Source organism: Rattus norvegicus, chromosome 18, assembly GCF_021556685.1.
Source record: "Rattus norvegicus strain SHRSP/BbbUtx chromosome 18, alternate assembly SHRSP_T2T, whole genome shotgun sequence".
NCBI classification, from domain to species: domain Eukaryota; kingdom Metazoa; phylum Chordata; class Mammalia; order Rodentia; family Muridae; genus Rattus; species Rattus norvegicus.
In genome coordinates, this window is record NC_141551.1 from 32,024,936 (window position 1) to 32,042,943 (window position 18,008).

The following is an 18,008-nucleotide window of genomic DNA, read 5'->3' on the forward strand; positions in this document are numbered from 1 at the left end:
CACTAATAGTATTTTTCACTTTCCTTTCTCTATCAATGAATACATATAACAAGCCCTTTGCGCCTATCCAAAGAATCTGAAGAAACTTTGAATCAAATATTAATTTTACTTCATACATCTCTCATCATAACATTTATTGCCATTAAACTACTCCTAATTTACAACCTTACCTAAGCTATACTAATCCTAATTACTACCCAATCAAGCAGCAGAACCAGACACAAGACTATATATTTTATTTTGTAACTTCGTTGGACATCTCCCAGTACTTGCGGCATTGATTTTCGCTAAAAACAATTTTAGTACATCAACATTAGGCATAAACCCTCGGTGATCAACTGTTTTCTTATGAATAGATTGCATGATGGATTTTATTAAAAAATATCATTAGGCAGTCTTCACTTAACAATTATCTAGGTTCTCTGCTCCTCCCTGTTCCAGAGACAGCATCTTCTCATAGACAAGATGGTTAAAATTGGTGTGAACAGATTTGGCAGTATTGGGCGCCTGGTTACCAGGGCTGCCCTCTGCTCTGCATCTAGCAAAATGGACACTGTTGGTATCAGTGACCTCTTCATTGACCTCAACTACATGGTCTACATGTTCCAGTATGACTCTACCCATGGCAAGTTCAATGGCACAGTCAAGGCTGAGAATGGGAAGCTTGTCATCAATGGGAAGCCCATCACCATCTTTCAGGAGCGAGATCCCGCTAACATCAAGTGGGGTGACGCTGGTGCTGAGTATGCCATAGAGTCTACTGGCATCTTCACCACCGTGGAGAAGGCTGGGGATCACTTGAAGGTTGGGGCCAAAAGGGTCATCATCTCCATCCCTTAGGCCGATGCCCTCATGTTTGTGATGGTGTGAACCACTAGAAATAGGATAATCCCTTAAGATTGTCAGCAATGCGTCCTGCATCACCAACTGCTTAGTCCCCCTGGCCAAGGTCACTCATGACAACTTTGGCATTGTGGAAGGGCTCATGGCCATAGTCCATGCCATCACTGCCACTCAGAAGACTGTGGATGGCCCCTCTAGGAAGCTGTGCTGTGATGGCCTTGGGGCAGCCCAGAACATCATCCCTGCATCCACTGGTGCTGCCAAGGCTGTGGGCAAGATCATCCCAGAGATGAATGGGAAGCTCACTGGCATGGCCTTCCATGTTCCTACCCTCAATGTATCTGTTGTGGATCTGACATGCCTCCTGGAGAAACCTGTGAAGTATGATGACATCAAGAAGGTGGTGAAGCAGGCATCAGAGGACCCACTAAAGGGCACCCTGGGCTACACTGAGGACCAGGTTGTCTCCTGTGACTTCAACAGCAACTCCCACTCTTCCACCTTTGATGCTGGGGCTGGTATTCCTCTCAATGACAACTTTGTAAAGCTCATTTCCTGGTATGACAATGAATATGGCAATAGCAACAGGGTGGTGGACCTCATGGCCTACATGGCCTACATGGCCTCCAAGGAGTAAGAATCCCTGGACCATGCACCCCAGCCCAGCAAGGATACTGAGAGCAAGAGAGAGGCCCTCAGTTGCTGAAGAGTCCCCATCCCAATTCAGCCCCCAACACTCAGCATCTCCCTCACAATCCCATCCCAGACCCCCATAATAACAGAAGGGGCCTATTCCTATATGAATTAGGAATTACTCCTATTTAAAATCATTTAGCAGAAATAATGGCATACATTTTTTACTATGATCTTCATGCAGCATACATATTGAGCTCTATTTGCTCAAGCCAGGTAGAGCTCAAATTGTTAAGTGCTTACTCATCTGCTAGCCACAGAGCAGTAATGATAGTAGCTATCAGTGAACTGCATTCAAACAGCATGTAAATATACAGGAACTTGGCTAATAGTCCACCATCTACATTGTTTGGACTCTCTGATTACAATTATGAAGGATTTCACAGAAGAATTATACTCTGAGCCCGAAGATTGCGACTTTCATCTCAATATTAACCCAGTGAGTTTCAACTGGTCTTACACACCTACCTCTTCCACCCACTATTAACTCAATCAGTGAATTATTGGTAGCATTTCACCAATCAATCATTCTACATTTTATTCCAGTCAAGCCTTCATGTATTTATCATGGCTCTTTGTGCTCTTTATATATTAATCACAATACCAAAAAGTAAAAGTATTTATTACATAAACAATAACTTGTCCTTTACATTCAAAATGCCTTAGTGTTTAGTTCCATTGAGTCTATTACCCAATCCCTAATTCATTAATATGATTTGTATACTGTGAACATAGCTTAAATACAATGCTACATTATAGACCTAATAATAGAAGACATGATTTTTTTTACCAAGAAAGTGTATAAGAACTGCTAGATTGGTCTACATAATGAGCTTCAAATCAGCCAAGACTACACAAAGAGACTCTGTTTAAACAAAGCAAACAACTGCTAGTTCAGGTGATCGCATATGAAATTGTGGGGTTATTTACTTTTACTTTGAAAGATCAGTCGTAGTCCAGTGGTCCCTGGGCCCGTAAAAACTGGTACACATCACTGGTGCACTGAAGCTCCCGGAAGGGGCGGCACAGGTCTTCCTGGAACTGCAGGTAGGACCAACTTTTCCCCTGCAAGAAACCTGCCTGGTGAACTCAGGACACACAGAGGCAAAATTCCTCTGAGGCCGGGCACTTCCTGTGTTTACCGGAAGTCCCACACCGGCGGATCCCGGACCGCAGCAGCTCTCTGCTCCCAAACCCCGTGGGAGAGAGACCTCACCGCCTGATCAAGTGGGCACTCCTGAGGCTGCAGAGCGGAGGAGACCACCAACACTGCCCACCCCTGCCCACATCCCTGGCCCAAGAGGCAACTGTATAAGGCCTCTGGGTTCCCGTAGGGGAGGGCCCGGGAGCGGCAGGACCCCTGCGCCTGAGACACTGCCGGAACCTGAAGGAAACAGACCGGATAAACAGTTCTCTGCACCCAAATCCCGTGGGAGGGAGAGCTGAACCTTCAGAGAGGCGGACACGCCTGGGAAACCAGAAGAGACTGCACTCTGTGCACATCCAGGCGCCAGAGGAAAACACCAAACGCCATCTGGAACCCTGGTGCACGGAGGCTCCTGGAAAGAGCGGCGCAGATATTCCCGGTTGCTGCCACAGCGGAGAGGACTTAGGCAGTACCCCACGAGCAAACTTGAGCCTTGGAACTGCAGGTAGGACCAACTTTTCCCCTGCAAGAAACCTGCCTGGTGAACTCAGGACACACAGAGGCAAAATTCCTCTAAGGCCGGGCACTTCCTGTGTTTACCGGAAGTCCCACACCGGCGGATCCCGGACCGCAGCAGCTCTCTGCTCCCAAACCCCGTGGGAGAGAGACCTCACCGCCTGATCAGGTGGGCACTCCTGAGGCTGCAGAGCGGAGGAGACCACCAACACTGCCCACCCCTGCCCACATCCCTGGCCCAAGAGGCAACTGTATAAGGCCTCTGGGTTCCCGTAGGGGAGGGCCCGGGAGCGGCAGGACCCCTGCGCCTGAGACACTGCCGGAACCTGAAGGAAACAGACCGGATAAACAGTTCTCTGCACCCAAATCCCGTGGGAGGGAGAGCTGAACCTTCAGAGAGGCGGACACGCCTGGGAAACCAGAAGAGACTGCACTCTGTGCACATCCAGGCGCCAGAGGAAAACACCAAACGCCATCTGAAACCCTGGTGCACGGAGGCTCCCGGAAGGAGCGGCACAGATTTTCCCAGTTGCTGCCACAGCGGAGAGGACTTAGGCAGTACCCCACGAGCAAACTTGAGCCTTGGAACCACAGGTAGGACCAACTTTTCCCCTGCAAGAAACCTGCCTGGTGAACTCAAGACACAGGCCCACAGGAACAGCTGAAGACCTGTAGAGAGGAAAAACTACACGCCCGAAAGCAGAACACTCTGTCCCCATAACTGGCTGAAAGAAAACAGGAAAACAGGTCTACAGCACTCCTGACACACAGGTTATAGGACAGTCTAGCCACTGTCAGAAATAGCAGAACAAAGTAACACTAGAGATAATCTGATGGCGAGAGGCAAGCGCAGGAACCCAAGCAACAGAAACCAAGACTACATGGCATCATCGGAGCCCAATTCTCCCACCAAAGCAAACACGGAATATCCAAACACACCAGAAAAGCAAGACCTAGTTTCAAAATCATATTTGATCATGATGCTGGAGGACTTCAAGAAAGACATAAAGAACTCCCTTAGAGAACAAGTATAAGCCTACAGAGAGGAATCGCAAAAATCCCTGAAAGAATTCCAGGAAAACACAATCAAACAGTTGAAGGAATTAAAAATGGAAATAGAAGCAATCAAGAAAGAACACATGGAAACAACCCTGGACATAGAAAATCAAAAGAAAAGACAAGGAGCTGTAGATACAAGCTTCACCAACAGAATTCAAGAGATGGAAGAGAGAATCTCGGGAGCAGAAGATTCCATAGAAATCATTGATTCAACTGTCAAAGATAATGTAAAGCGGAAAAAGGTACTGGTCCAAAACATACAGGAAATCCAGGACTCAATGAGAAGATCAAACCTAAGGATAATAGGTATAGAAGAGAGTGAAGACTCCCAGCTCAAAGGACCAGTAAATATCTTCAACAAAATCATAGAAGAAAACTTCCCTAACCTAAAAAAAGAGATACCCATAGGCATACAAGAAGCCTACAGAACTCCAAATAGATTGGACCAGAAAAGAAACACCTCCCGTCACATAATTGTCAAAACACCAAACGCACAAAATAAAGAAAGAATATTAAAAGCAGTAAGGGAAAAAGGTCAAGTAACATATAAAGGCAGACCTATCAGAATCACACCAGACTTTTGGCCAGAAACTATGAAGGCCAGAAGATCCTGGACAGATGGCATACAGACCCTAAGAGAACACAAATGCCAGCCCAGGTTACTGTATCCTGCAAAACTCTCAATTAACATAGATGGAGTAACCAAGATATTCCATGACAAAACCAAATTTACACAATATCTTTCTACAAGTCCAGCACTACAAAGGATAATAAAGGGTAAAGCCCAACATAAGGAGGCAAGCTATACCCTAGAAGCAAGAAACTAATCATCTTGGCAACAAAACAAAGAGAATGAAAGCACACAAACATAACCTCACTTCCAAATATGAATATAACGGGAAGCAATAATCACTATTCCTTAATATCTCTCAATATCAATGGCCTCAACTCCCCAATAAAAAGACATAGATTAACAAACTGGATACGCAACGAGGACCCTGTATTCTGCTGCCTACAGGAAACACACCTCAGAGACAAAGACAGACATTACCTCAGAGTGAAAGGCTGGAAAACAATTTTTCAAGCAAATCGTCAGAAGAAGCAAGCTGGAGTAGCCATTCTAATATCAAATAAAATCAATTTCCAACTAAAAGTCATCAAAAAAGATAAGGAAGGACACTTCATATTCATCAAAGGAAAAATCCACCAAGATGAACTCTCAATCCTAAATATCTATGCCCCAAATACAAGGGCACCTACATATGTAAAAGAAACCTTACTAAAGCTCAAAACACACATTGCACCTCACACAATAATAGTGGGAGATTTCAACACCCCACTCTCATCAATGGACAGATCGTGGAAACAGAAATTAAACAGAGATGTAGACAGACTAAGAGAAGTCATGAGCCAAATGGACTTAACGGATATTTATAGAACATTCTATCCTAAAGCAAAAGGATATACCTTCTTCTCAGCTCCTCATGGTACTTTCTCCAAAATTGACCATATAATTGGTCAAAAAACGGGCCTCAACAGGTACAGAAAGATAGAAATAATCCCATGCGTGCTATCGGACCACCACGGCCTAAAACTGGTCTTCAATAACAATAAGGGAAGAATGCCCACATATACGTGGAAATTGAACAATGCTCTACTCAGTGATAACCTGGTCAAGGAAGAAATAAAGAAAGAAATTAAAAACTTTTTAGAATTTAATGAAAATGAAGATACAACATACTCAAACTTATGGGACACAATGAAAGCTGTGCTAAGAGGAAAACTCATAGCGCTGAGTGCCTGCAGAAAGAAACAGGAAAGAGCATATGTCAGCAGCTTGACAGCACACCTAAAAGCTCTAGAACAAAAAGAAGCAAATACACCCAGGAGGAGTAGAAGGCAGGAAATAATCAAACTCAGAGCTGAAATCAACCAAGTAGAAACAAAAAGGACCATAGAAAGAATCAACAGAACCAAAAGTTGGTTCTTTGAGAAAATCAACAAGATAGATAAACCCTTAGCCAGACTAACGAGAGGACACAGAGAGTGCGTCCAAATTAACAAAATCAGAAATGAAAAGGGAGACATAACTACAGATTCAGAGGAAATTCAAAAAATCATCAGATCTTACTATAAAAACCTATATTCAACAAAACTTGAAAATCTTCAGGAAATGGACAATTTCCTAGACAGATACCAGGTATCGAAGTTAAATCAGGAACAGATAAACCAGTTAAACAACCCCATAACTCCTAAGGAAATAGAAGCAGTCATTAAAGGTCTCCCAACCAAAAAGAGCCCAGGTCCAGACGGGTTTAGTGCAGAATTCTATCAAACCTTCATAGAAGACCTTATACCAATATTATCCAAACTATTCCACAAAATTGAAACAGATGGAGCCCTACCGAATTCCTTCTATGAAGCCACAATTACTCTTATACCTAAACCACACAAAGACCCAACAAAGAAAGAGAACTTCAGACCAATTTCCCTTATGAATATCGACGCAAAAATACTCAATAAAATTCTGGCAAACCGAATCCAAGAGCACATCAAAACAATCATCCACCATGATCAAGTAGGCTTCATCCCAGGCATGCAGGGATGGTTTAATATAAGGAAAACCATCAACGTGATCCATCATATAAACAAACTGAAAGAACAGAACCACATGATCATTTCTTTAGATGCTGAGAAAGCATTTGACAAAATTCAACACCCCTTCATGATAAAACTCCTGGAAAGAATAGGTATTCAAGGCCCATACCTAAACATAGTAAAAGCCATATACAGCAAACCAGTTGCTAACATTAAACTAAATGGAGAGAAACTTGAAGCAATCCCACTAAAATCAGGGACTAGACAAGGCTGCCCACTCTCTCCCTACTTATTCAATATAGTTCTTGAAGTTCTAGCCAGAGCAATCAGACAACAAAAGGAGATCAAGGGGATACAGATCGGAAAAGAAGAGGTCAAAATATCACTATTTGCAGACGACATGATAGTATATTTAAGTGATCCCAAAAGTTCCACCAGAGAACTACTAAAGCTGATAAACAACTTCAGCAAAGTGGCTGGGTATAAAATTAACTCAAATAAATCAGTTGCCTTCCTCTATACAAAAGAGAAACAAGCCGAGAAAGAAATTAGGGAAACGACACCCTTCATAATAGACCCAAATAATATAAAGTACCTCGGTGTGACTTTAACCAAGCAAGTAAAAGATCTGTACAATAAGAACTTCAAGACACTGAGGAAAGAAATTGAAGAAGACCTCAGAAGATGGAAAGATCTCCCATGCTCATGGATTGGCAGGATTAATATAGTAAAAATGGCCATTTTACCAAAAGCAATCTACAGATTCAATGCAATCCCCATCAAAATACCAATCCAATTCTTCAAAGAGTTAGACAGAACAATTTGCAAATTCATCTGGAATAACAAAAAACCCAGGATAGCTAAAGCTATCCTCAACAATAAGAGGACTTCAGGGGGAATCACTATCCCTGAACTCAAGCAGTATTACAGAGCAATAGTGATAAAAACTGCATGGTATTGGTACAGAGACAGACAGATAGACCAATGGAATAGAATTGAAGACCCAGAAATGAACCCACACACCTATGGTCACTTGATTTTTGACAAAGGAGCCAAAACCATCCAATGGAAAAAAGATAGCATTTTCAGCAAATGGTGCTGGTTCAACTGGAGGGCAACATGTAGAAGAATGCAGATCGATCCATGCTTATCACCCTGTACAAAGCTTAAGTCCAAGTGGATCAAGGACCTCCACATCAAACCAGACACACTCAAACTAATAGAAGAAAAACTAGGGAAGCATCTGGAACACATGGGCACTGGAAAAAATTTCCTGAACAAAACACCAATGGCTTATGCTCTAAGATCAAGAATCGACAAATGGGATCTCATAAAACTGCAAAGCTTCTGTAAGGCAAAGGACACTGTGGTTAGGACAAAACGACAACCAACAGATTGGGAAAAGATCTTTACCAATCCTACAACAGATAGAGGCCTTATATCCAAAATATACAAAGAACTCAAGAAGTTAGACCGCAGGGAAACAAATAACCCTATTAAAAAATGGGGTTCAGAGCTGAACAAAGAATTCACAGCTGAGGAATGCCAAATGGCTGAGAAACACCTAAAGAAATGTTCAACATCTTTAGTCATAAGGGAAATGCAAATCAAAACAACCCTGAGATATCACCTCACACCAGTGAGAATGGCTAAGATCAAAAACTCAGGTGACAGCAGATGCTGGCGAGGATGTGGAGAAAGAGTAACACTCCTCCATTGTTGGTGGGAATGCAGACTGGTAAAACCATTCTGGAAATCAGTCTGGAGGTTCCTCAGAAAATTGGACATTGAACTGCCTGAGGATCCAGCCATACCTCTCTTGGGCATATACCCAAAAGATGCCTCAACATATAAAAGGGACACGTGCTCCACTATGTTCATCGCAGCCTTATTTATAATAGCCAGAAACTGGAAAGAACCCAGATGCCCTTCAACAGAGGAATGGATACAGAAAATGTGGTACATCTACACAATGGAATATTACTCAGCTATCAAAAACAACGAGTTTATGAAATTCGTAGGCAAATGGTTGGAACTGGAAAATATCATCCTGAGTGAGCTAACCCACTCACAGAAAGACATACATGGTATGCACTCATTGATAAGTGGCTATTAGCCCAAATGCTTGAATTACCCTAGATCCCTAGAACAAAGGAAACTCAAGACGGATGATCAAAATGTGAATGCTTCACTCCTTCTTTAAATGAGGAAAAAGAATACCCTTGGCAGGGAAGGGAGAGGCAAAGATTAAAACAGAGACTGAAGGAACACCCATTCAGAGCCTGCCCCACAGGTGGCCCATACATATACAGCCACCCAATTAGACAAGATGGATGAAGCAAAGAAGTGCAGACCGACAGGAGCCGGATGTAGATCGCTCCTGAGAGACACAGCCAGAATACAGCAAATACAGAGGCGAATGCCAGCAGCAAACCACTGAACTGAGAATAGGTCCCCCGTTGAAGGAATCAGAGAAAGAACTGGAAGAGCTTGAAGGTGCTCGAGACCACAAAAGTACAACAATGTCAAGCAACCAGAGCTTCCAGGGACTAAGCCACTACCTAAAGACTATACATGGACTGACCCTGGACTCTGTCCCCATAGGTAGCAATGAATATCCTAGTAAGAGCACCAGTGGAAGGGGAAGCCCTGGGTCCTGCTAAGACTGAACCCCCAGTGAACTAGACTATGCAGGGAGGGTGGCAATGGGGGGAGGTTTGGGAGGGGAACACCCACAAGGAAGGGGAGGGGGGAGGGTGATGTCTGTCCGGAAACCGGGAAAGGGAATAACACTTGAAATGTATATAAGAAATACTCAAGATAATAAAAAAAAAATAAAAAAAAAAAAAAGAAAGCTGCCTGGTGAACTCAAGACACAGGCCCACAGGAACAGCTGAAGACCTGTAGAGAGGAAAAACTACACGCCCGAAAGCAGAACACTCTGTCCCCATTACTGACTGAAAGAGAGGAAAACAGGTCTACAGCACTCCTGACACACAGGCTTATAGGACAGTCTAGCCACTGTGAGAAATAGCAGAACAAAGTAACACTAGAGATAATCTGATGGCGAGAGGAAAGCGCAGGAACCCAAGCAACAGAAACCAAGACTACATGGCACCATCGGAGCCCAATTCTCCCATCAAAACAAACATGGAATATCCAAACACACCAGAAAAGCAAGATCTATTTTCAAAATCATATTTGATCATGATGCTGGAGGACTTCAAGAAAGACATGAAGAACTCCCTTAGAGAACAAGTAGAAGCCTACAGAGAGGAATCGCAAAAATGCCTGAAAGAATCGCAAAAATCCCTGAAAGAATTCCAGGAAAACATAAATAAAGAGTAGAAGCCCATAGAGAGGAGACACAAAAATCCCTGAAAGAATTCCAGGAAAACACAATCAAACAGTTGAAGGAATTAAAAATGGAAATAGAAGCAATCAAGAAAGAACACATGGAAACAACCCTGGATATAGAAAACCAAAAGAAGAGACAAGGAGCTGTAGATACAAGCTTCACCAACAGAATACAAGAGATGGAAGAGAGAATCTCAGGAGCAGAAGATTCCATAGACATCATTGACTCAACTGTCAAAGATAATGTAAAGCGGAAAAAGGTACTGGTCCAAAACATACAGGAAATCCAGGACTCAATGAGAAGATCAAACCTAAGGATAATAGGTATAGAAGAGAGTGAAGACTCCCAGCTCAAAGGACCAGTAAATATCTTCAACAAAATCATAGAAGAAAACTTCCCTAACCTAAAAAAAGAGATACCCATAGACATACAAGAAGCCTACAGAACTCCAAATAGATTGGACCAGAAAAGAAACACCTATCGTCACATAATTGTCAAAACACCAAACGCACAAAATAAAGAAAGAATATTAAAAGCAGTAGGGAAAAAGGTCAAGTAACATATAAAGGGAGACCTATCAGAATTACACCAGACTTCTCGCCAGAAACTATGAAGGCCAGAAGATCCTGGACTGATGTCATACAGACCCTAAGAGAACACAAATGCCAGCCCAGGTTACTGTATCCAGCAAAACTCTCAATTAACATTGATGGAGAAACCAAGATATTCCATGACAAAACCAAATTTACACAATATCTTTCTACAAGTCCAGCACTACAAAGGATAATAAATGGTAAAGCCCAACATAAGGAGGCAAGCTATACCCTAGAAGAAGCAAGAAACTAATCGTCTTGGCAACAAAACAAAGAGAATGAAAGCACACAAACATAACCTCACATCCAAATATGAATATAAAGGGAAACAATAATCACTATTCCTTAATATCTCTCAATATCAATGGCCTCAACTCCCCAATAAAAAGACATAGATTAACAAACTGGATACGCAACGAGGACCCTGCATTCTGCTGCCTACAGGAAACACACCTCAGAGACAAAGACAGACACTACCTCAGAGTGAAAGGCTGGAAAACAACTTTCCAAGCAAATGGTCAGAAGAAGCAAGCTGGAGTAGCCATTCTAATATCAAATAAAATCAATTTCCAACTAAAAGTCATCAAAAAAGATAAGGAAGGACACTTCATATTCATCAAAGGAAAAATCCACCAAGATGAACTCTCAATCCTAAATATCTATGCCCCAAATACAAGGGCACGTACATATGTAAAAGAAACCTTACTAAAGCTCAAAACACACATTACACCTCACACAATAATAGTGGGAGATTTCAACACCCCACTCTCATCAATGGACAGATCATGGAAACAGAAATTAAACAGTGATGTCAACAGACTAAGAGAAGTCATGAGCCAAATGGACTTAACGGATATTTATAGAACATTCTATCCTAAAGCAAAAGGATATACCTTCTTCTCAGCTCCTCATGGTACTTTCTCCAAAATTGACCATATAATTGGTCAAGAAACGGGCCTCAACAGGTACAGAAAGATAGAAATAATCCCATGCGTGCTATCGGACCACCACGGCCTAAAACTGGTCTTCAATAACAATAAGGGAAGAATGCCCACATATACGTGGAAATTGAACAATGCTCTACTCAATGATAACCTGGTCAAGGAAGAAATAAAGAAAGAAATTAAAAACTTTTTAGAATTTAATGAAAATGAAGATACAACATACTCAAACTTATGGGACACAATGAAAGCTGTGCTAAGAGGAAAACTCATAGCGCTGAGTGCCTGCAGAAAGAAACAGGAAAGAGCATATGTCAGCAGCTTGACAGCACACCTAAAAGCTCTAGAACAAAAAGAAGCAAATACACCCAGGAGGAGCAGAAGGCAGGAAATAATCAAACTCAGAGCTGAAATCAACCAAGTAGAAACAAAAAGGACCATAGAAAGAATCAACAGAACCAAAAGTTGATTTTTGAGAAAAATCAACAAGATAGATAAACCCTTAGCCAGACTAACGAGAGGACACAGAGAGTGCGTCCAAATTAACAAAATCAGAAATGAAAAGGGAGACATAACTACAGATTCAGAGGAAATTCAAAAAATCATCAGATCTTACTATAAAAACCTATATTCAACAAAATTTGAAAATCTTCAGGAAATGGACAATTTCCTAGACAGATACCAGGTATCGAGGTTAAATCAGGAACAGATAAACCAGTTAAACAACCCCATAACTCCTAAGGAAACAGAAGCAGTCATTAAAGGTCTCCCAACCAAAAAGAGTCCAGGTCCAGACGGGTTTAGTGCAGAATTCTATCAAACCTTCATAGAAGACCTCATACCAATATTATCCAAACTATTCCACAAAATTGAAACAGATGGAGCCCTACCGAATTCCTTCTATGAAGCCACAATTACTCTTATACCTAAACCACACAAAGACACAACAAAGAAAGAGAACTTCAGACCAATTTCCCTTATGAATATCTACGCAAAAATACTCAATAAAATTCTGGCAAACCGAATCCAAGAGCACATCAAAACAATCATCCACCATGATCAAGTAGGCTTCATCCCAGGCATGCAGGGATGGTTTAATATACGGAAAACCATCAACGTGATCCATTATATAAACAAACTGAAAGAACAGAACCACATGATCATTTCTTTAGATGCTGAGAAAGCATTGACAAAATTCAACACCCCTTCATGATAAAAGTCCTGGAAAGAATAGGAATTCAAGGCCCATACCTAAACATAGTAAAAGCCATACACAGCAAACCAGTTGCTAACATTAAACTAAATGGAGAGAAACTTGAAGCAATCACACTAAAATCAGGGACTAGACAAGGCTGCCCACTCTCTCCCTACTTATTCAATATAGTTCTTGAAGTTCTAGCCAGAGCAATCAGACAACAAAAGGAGATCAAAGGGATACAGATCGGAAAAGAAGAGGTCAAAATATCACTATTTGCAGATGACATGATAGTATATTTAAGTGATCCCAAAAGTTCCACCAGAGAACTACTAAAGCTGATAAACAACTTCAGCAAAGTGGCTGGGTATAAAATTAACTCAAATAAATCAGTTGCCTTCCTCTATACAAAAGAGAAACAAGCCGAGAAAGAAATTAGGGAAACGACACCCTTCATAATAGACCCAAATAATATAAAGTACCTCGGTGTGACTTTAACCAAGCAAGTAAAAGATCTGTACAATAAGAACTTCAAGACACTGAGGAAAGAAATTGAAGAAGACCTCAGAAGATGGAAAGATCTCCCATGCTCATGGATTGGCAGGATTAATATAGTAAAAATGGCCATTTTACCAAAAGCAATCTACAGATTCAATGCAATCCCCATCAAAATACCAATCCAATTCTTCAAAGAGTTAGACAGAACAATTTGCAAATTCATCTGGAATAGCAAAAAACCCAGGATAGCTAAAGCTATCCTCAACAATAAAAGGACTTCAAGGGGAATCACTATCCCTGAACTCAAGCAGTATTACAGAGCAATAGTGATAAAAACTGCATGGTATTGGTACAGAGACAGACAGATAGACCAATGGAATAGAATTGAAGACCCAGAAATGAACCCACACACCTATGGTCACTTGATTTTTGACAAAGGAGCCAAAACCATCCAATGGAAAAAAGATAGCATTTTCAGCAAATGGTGCTGGTTCAACTGGAGGGCAACATGTAGAAGAATGCAGATCGATCCATGCTTATCACCCTGTACAAAGCTTAAGTCCAAGTGGATCAAGGACCTCCACATCAAACCAGACACACTCAAACTAATAGAAGAAAAACTAGGGAAGCATCTGGAACACATGGGCACTGGAAAAAATTTCCTGAACAAAACACCAATGGCTTATGCTCTAAGATCAAGAATCGACAAATGGGATCTCATAAAACTGCAAAGCTTCTGTAAGGCAAAGGACACTGTGGTTAGGACAAAACGACAACCAACAGATTGGGAAAAGATCTTTACCAATCCTACAACAGATAGAGGCCTTATATCCAAAATATACAAAGAACTCAAGAAGTTAGACCGCAGGGAAACAAATAACCCTATTAAAAAATGGGGTTCAGAGCTAAACAAAGAATTCACAGCTGAGGAATGCCAAATGGCTGAGAAACACCTAAAGAAATGTTCAACATCTTTATTCATAAGGGAAATGCAAATCAAAACAACCCTGAGATTTCACCTCACACCAGTGCGATTGGCTAAGATCAAAAATTCAGGTGACAGCAGATGCCGGCGAGGATGTGGAGAAAGAGGAACACTCCTCCATTGTTGGTGGGATTGCAGACTGGTAAATCCATTCTGGAAATCAGTCTGGAGGTTCCTCAGAAAATTGGACATTGAACTGCCTGAGGATCCAGTTATACCTCTCTTGGGCATATACCCAAAAGATGCCTCAACATATAAAAGAGACACGTGCTCCACTATGTTCATCGCAGCCTTATTTATAATAGCCAGAAAATGGAAAGAACCCAGATGCCCTTCAACAGAGGAATGGATACAGAAAATGTGGTACATCTACACAATGGAATATTACTCAGCTATCAAAAACAATGAGTTTATGAAATTCGTAGGCAAATGGTTGGAACTGGAAAATATCATCCTGAGTGAGCTAACCCAATCACAGAAAGACATACATGGTATGCACTCATTGATAAGTGGCTATTAACCCAAATGCTTGAATTACCCTAGATCCCTAGAACAAAGGAAACTCAAGACGGATGATCAAAATGTGAATGCTTCACTCCTTCTTTAAATGAGGAAAAAGAATACCCTTGGCAGGGAAGGGAGAGGCAAAGATTAAAACAGAGACTGAAGGAACACCCATTCAGAGCCTGCCCCACAGGTGGCCCATACATATACAGCCACCCAATTAGACAAGATGGATGAAGCAAAGAAGTGCAGACCGACAGGAGCCGGATGTAGATCGCTCCTGAGAGACACAGCCAGAATACAGCAAATACAGAGGCGAATGCCAGCAGCAAACCACTGAACTGAGAATAGGTCCCCTATTGAAGGAATCAGAGAAAGAACTGGAAGAGCATGAAGGGGCTCGAGACCCCAACAGTACAACAATGCCAAGCAACCAGAGCTTCCAGGGACTAAGCCACTACCTAAAGACTATACATGGACTGACCCTGGACTCTGACCCCATAGGTAGCAATGAATATCCTAGTAAGAGCACCAGTGGAAGGGGAAGCCCTGGGTCCTGCTAAGACTGAACCCCCAGTGAACTAGTCTATGGGGGGAGGGTGGCAATGGGGGGAGGGTTGGGAGAGGGGACACCCATAAGGAAGGGGAGGGGGGAGGGGGATGTTTGCCCGGAAACCAGGAAAGGGAATAACACTCGAAATGTATATAAGAAATACTCAAGTTAATAAAAAAAAAAACAAAACTGGTACACATCCACTTACAAGAAACAGATTTGAGGAGCAGGGGAGAAGGGTATCAGCAAAATACTCCCACACCTCTGGTAACTTGTGTAAAGCCAAGTGTGGCATCTATAATCAAGCATGGGGGAGTTGGGGACAGCAGGATACGCAGACAGTCTAGCAGAATCCACAAGCTCTAAGTTCTGTGAGTAGTCTTGTGTCAACAAATAAAGTGGTGAGCAGTTGAAGGAGATACTCAACATCTACTTCTGGCCTTCACATTCACGCATATACACAAGCACTCCTACAGAAACGTGCACACACAAAGCATATTCTGTCACTTCAACAGTATGTTTAATTTTAACATAATTTCCTTCTATTCATCTTTGTAAAACCTCAGCCTATTCACTCTGTATAAAAACATTCATTAAATGAACATTTATCTTCAGTATATTTCCTATGATAATGTTTATCTGCTCAGGTCACAAAACAATTGTGTCTAACCAGCAGTCAATTGTTATCCAAACTATAACATATATCCTAATTTTTAAATTGTTATTCCTCAGAAATATTACACCAGTGACATTAGTTGTTATTTGATCAATCATAGAGTTTTGTTATGGCACAGATACTAATAAGCAATTTGCAAAACACATTCACTTATATACTTTATCTACCTTAATGTACACAGTAGCTCTACGTTGTAGGAGCTGTGGTATCCCATAATAATAACACACCTAATGGATTGAATTTGAGAGAGAAGGTGAGCAGAGGGACAAATGGGAGGGGGTGTTTATGGATTTATGTACTATTGATAAAAGCTTGCATAGCACATGATTGAAAGATAACAATTTAGGGAAAATAGTATATTTGTGTCTGTAAATGAAGTTTCCAAAATTAGCACACTTAAAGAAAATTATTTTTACTGTTCTATATAGCTAAGTAATTTGGCATCTATAAAACTAACCTATTTTTATTATGCCATATTTGTAAAGCTGCCTCAGAACCATCCTGAACACGTCACTGGTCTTCCAGGCTGTCATTGTGAAATCTTACCCTACAGGGCTCTGTGTTTCCTGGAAGCTTTAACACTCTCATGGTACAATTAGTGTCAATATCTCCAAGCTATTTACACTAATTGAAGATTGCTCCTGCACGAATCAATATCCAAAATGTCCCCTGTACTCTTTGCACCACAAATTAAAATTAGCATGTTGCTGACGGTAATTTTTATTTACAAAATACTGATGTTAATTTTCTGCATTTAATTTGCAGCAGAAAAATCCAAAGGATGCTTTTTAATCTATCATGTAATGTCTAATCAACACAGAGTGCATTTCCTTTGGGGAAAAGGGGGAAGGAAAGATAGTAAAACTCACATCTGTTTGAAAGGATGAAGAAGAAAACATAAATAAGGGAGCTTAATGTTTTCCATTATGAAGGCTAATTTCCAGCCATCATCTGCCTGAGTGTAGTGCAAGATAGTAAATTTGTAACGTAGCAACGTATCTGTAGAAACAGGCCTTCTGCCATAGAAGCAGATCAAATCTACCATTACGTACAGGGTGCTGATTTCAGGAACTGATGAATCAGACAGAAAAGATTGATTGTTTGGGAAATAGAAATCTGAGTATTTAGATCATGTTAAATAAACTCTTTCAAGCTGAAGGATTTGTAGTGAATATATAAAGAAAAATAATATGACCAACATTTATTGGAAGGCCGTACACGCAATGAAATACTAATTTGTTCTGTCTTTTAAAAAGGGGGAAGTATGCTCTTCCTAAGTTGAATATTTTATTTCACATTAATGCTAGCATTCGTAGCTATATTTACTTTATTGACAACTGAGATGAAACTATCATATATGTACATATTGTTCCCAAATGTGCTCAATCCAGTGCAATAATTTAGCGAATATTCAATTTTCATTGAAAACAGACTCAATTGCACAGAACAGTTAAGATAAATGAGCACTTCAGGGCTTCTCTTTCTCCTTTTCGTGCATGCGAGTATGGCACAGTACAGCCCTACTTTTGACTCCAAACCTCTTGGAGCATCCTATGTAGATAATTGTAGCATTTTTGAAAGGTCTAAGCTTGAAGCCTGGGAGTCATGTCTTACTTCCTTAACACTAACATGCCCTTGAGCAACTGGGGACCATTGGGCTTCAGGAACAGATCTGCTCTCCAGTCCTTTCCGGCCTTTCTTCTTTCTTGCCAAGAAACGTCTGTTTTGGTTGACAGTCAAAATAGCCCTGCCCTGTGCTTTGGAAAACATTGAATGGATCTTAACTAGAGTCTAAGTGACTAACACTCTTTCCTGTTCCCCTTGCAAGTGACTGGTTTAAGAATGGGCA

General features: G+C 41.3%; 1 pseudogene; it reads left to right on the forward strand.

The window, feature by feature from the left end:
• Positions 1-465: 465 nt before the first annotated feature.
• Positions 466-1,538, forward strand: LOC108348849 (glyceraldehyde-3-phosphate dehydrogenase pseudogene; annotated as a pseudogene).
• Positions 1,539-18,008: the final 16,470 nt, after the last annotated feature.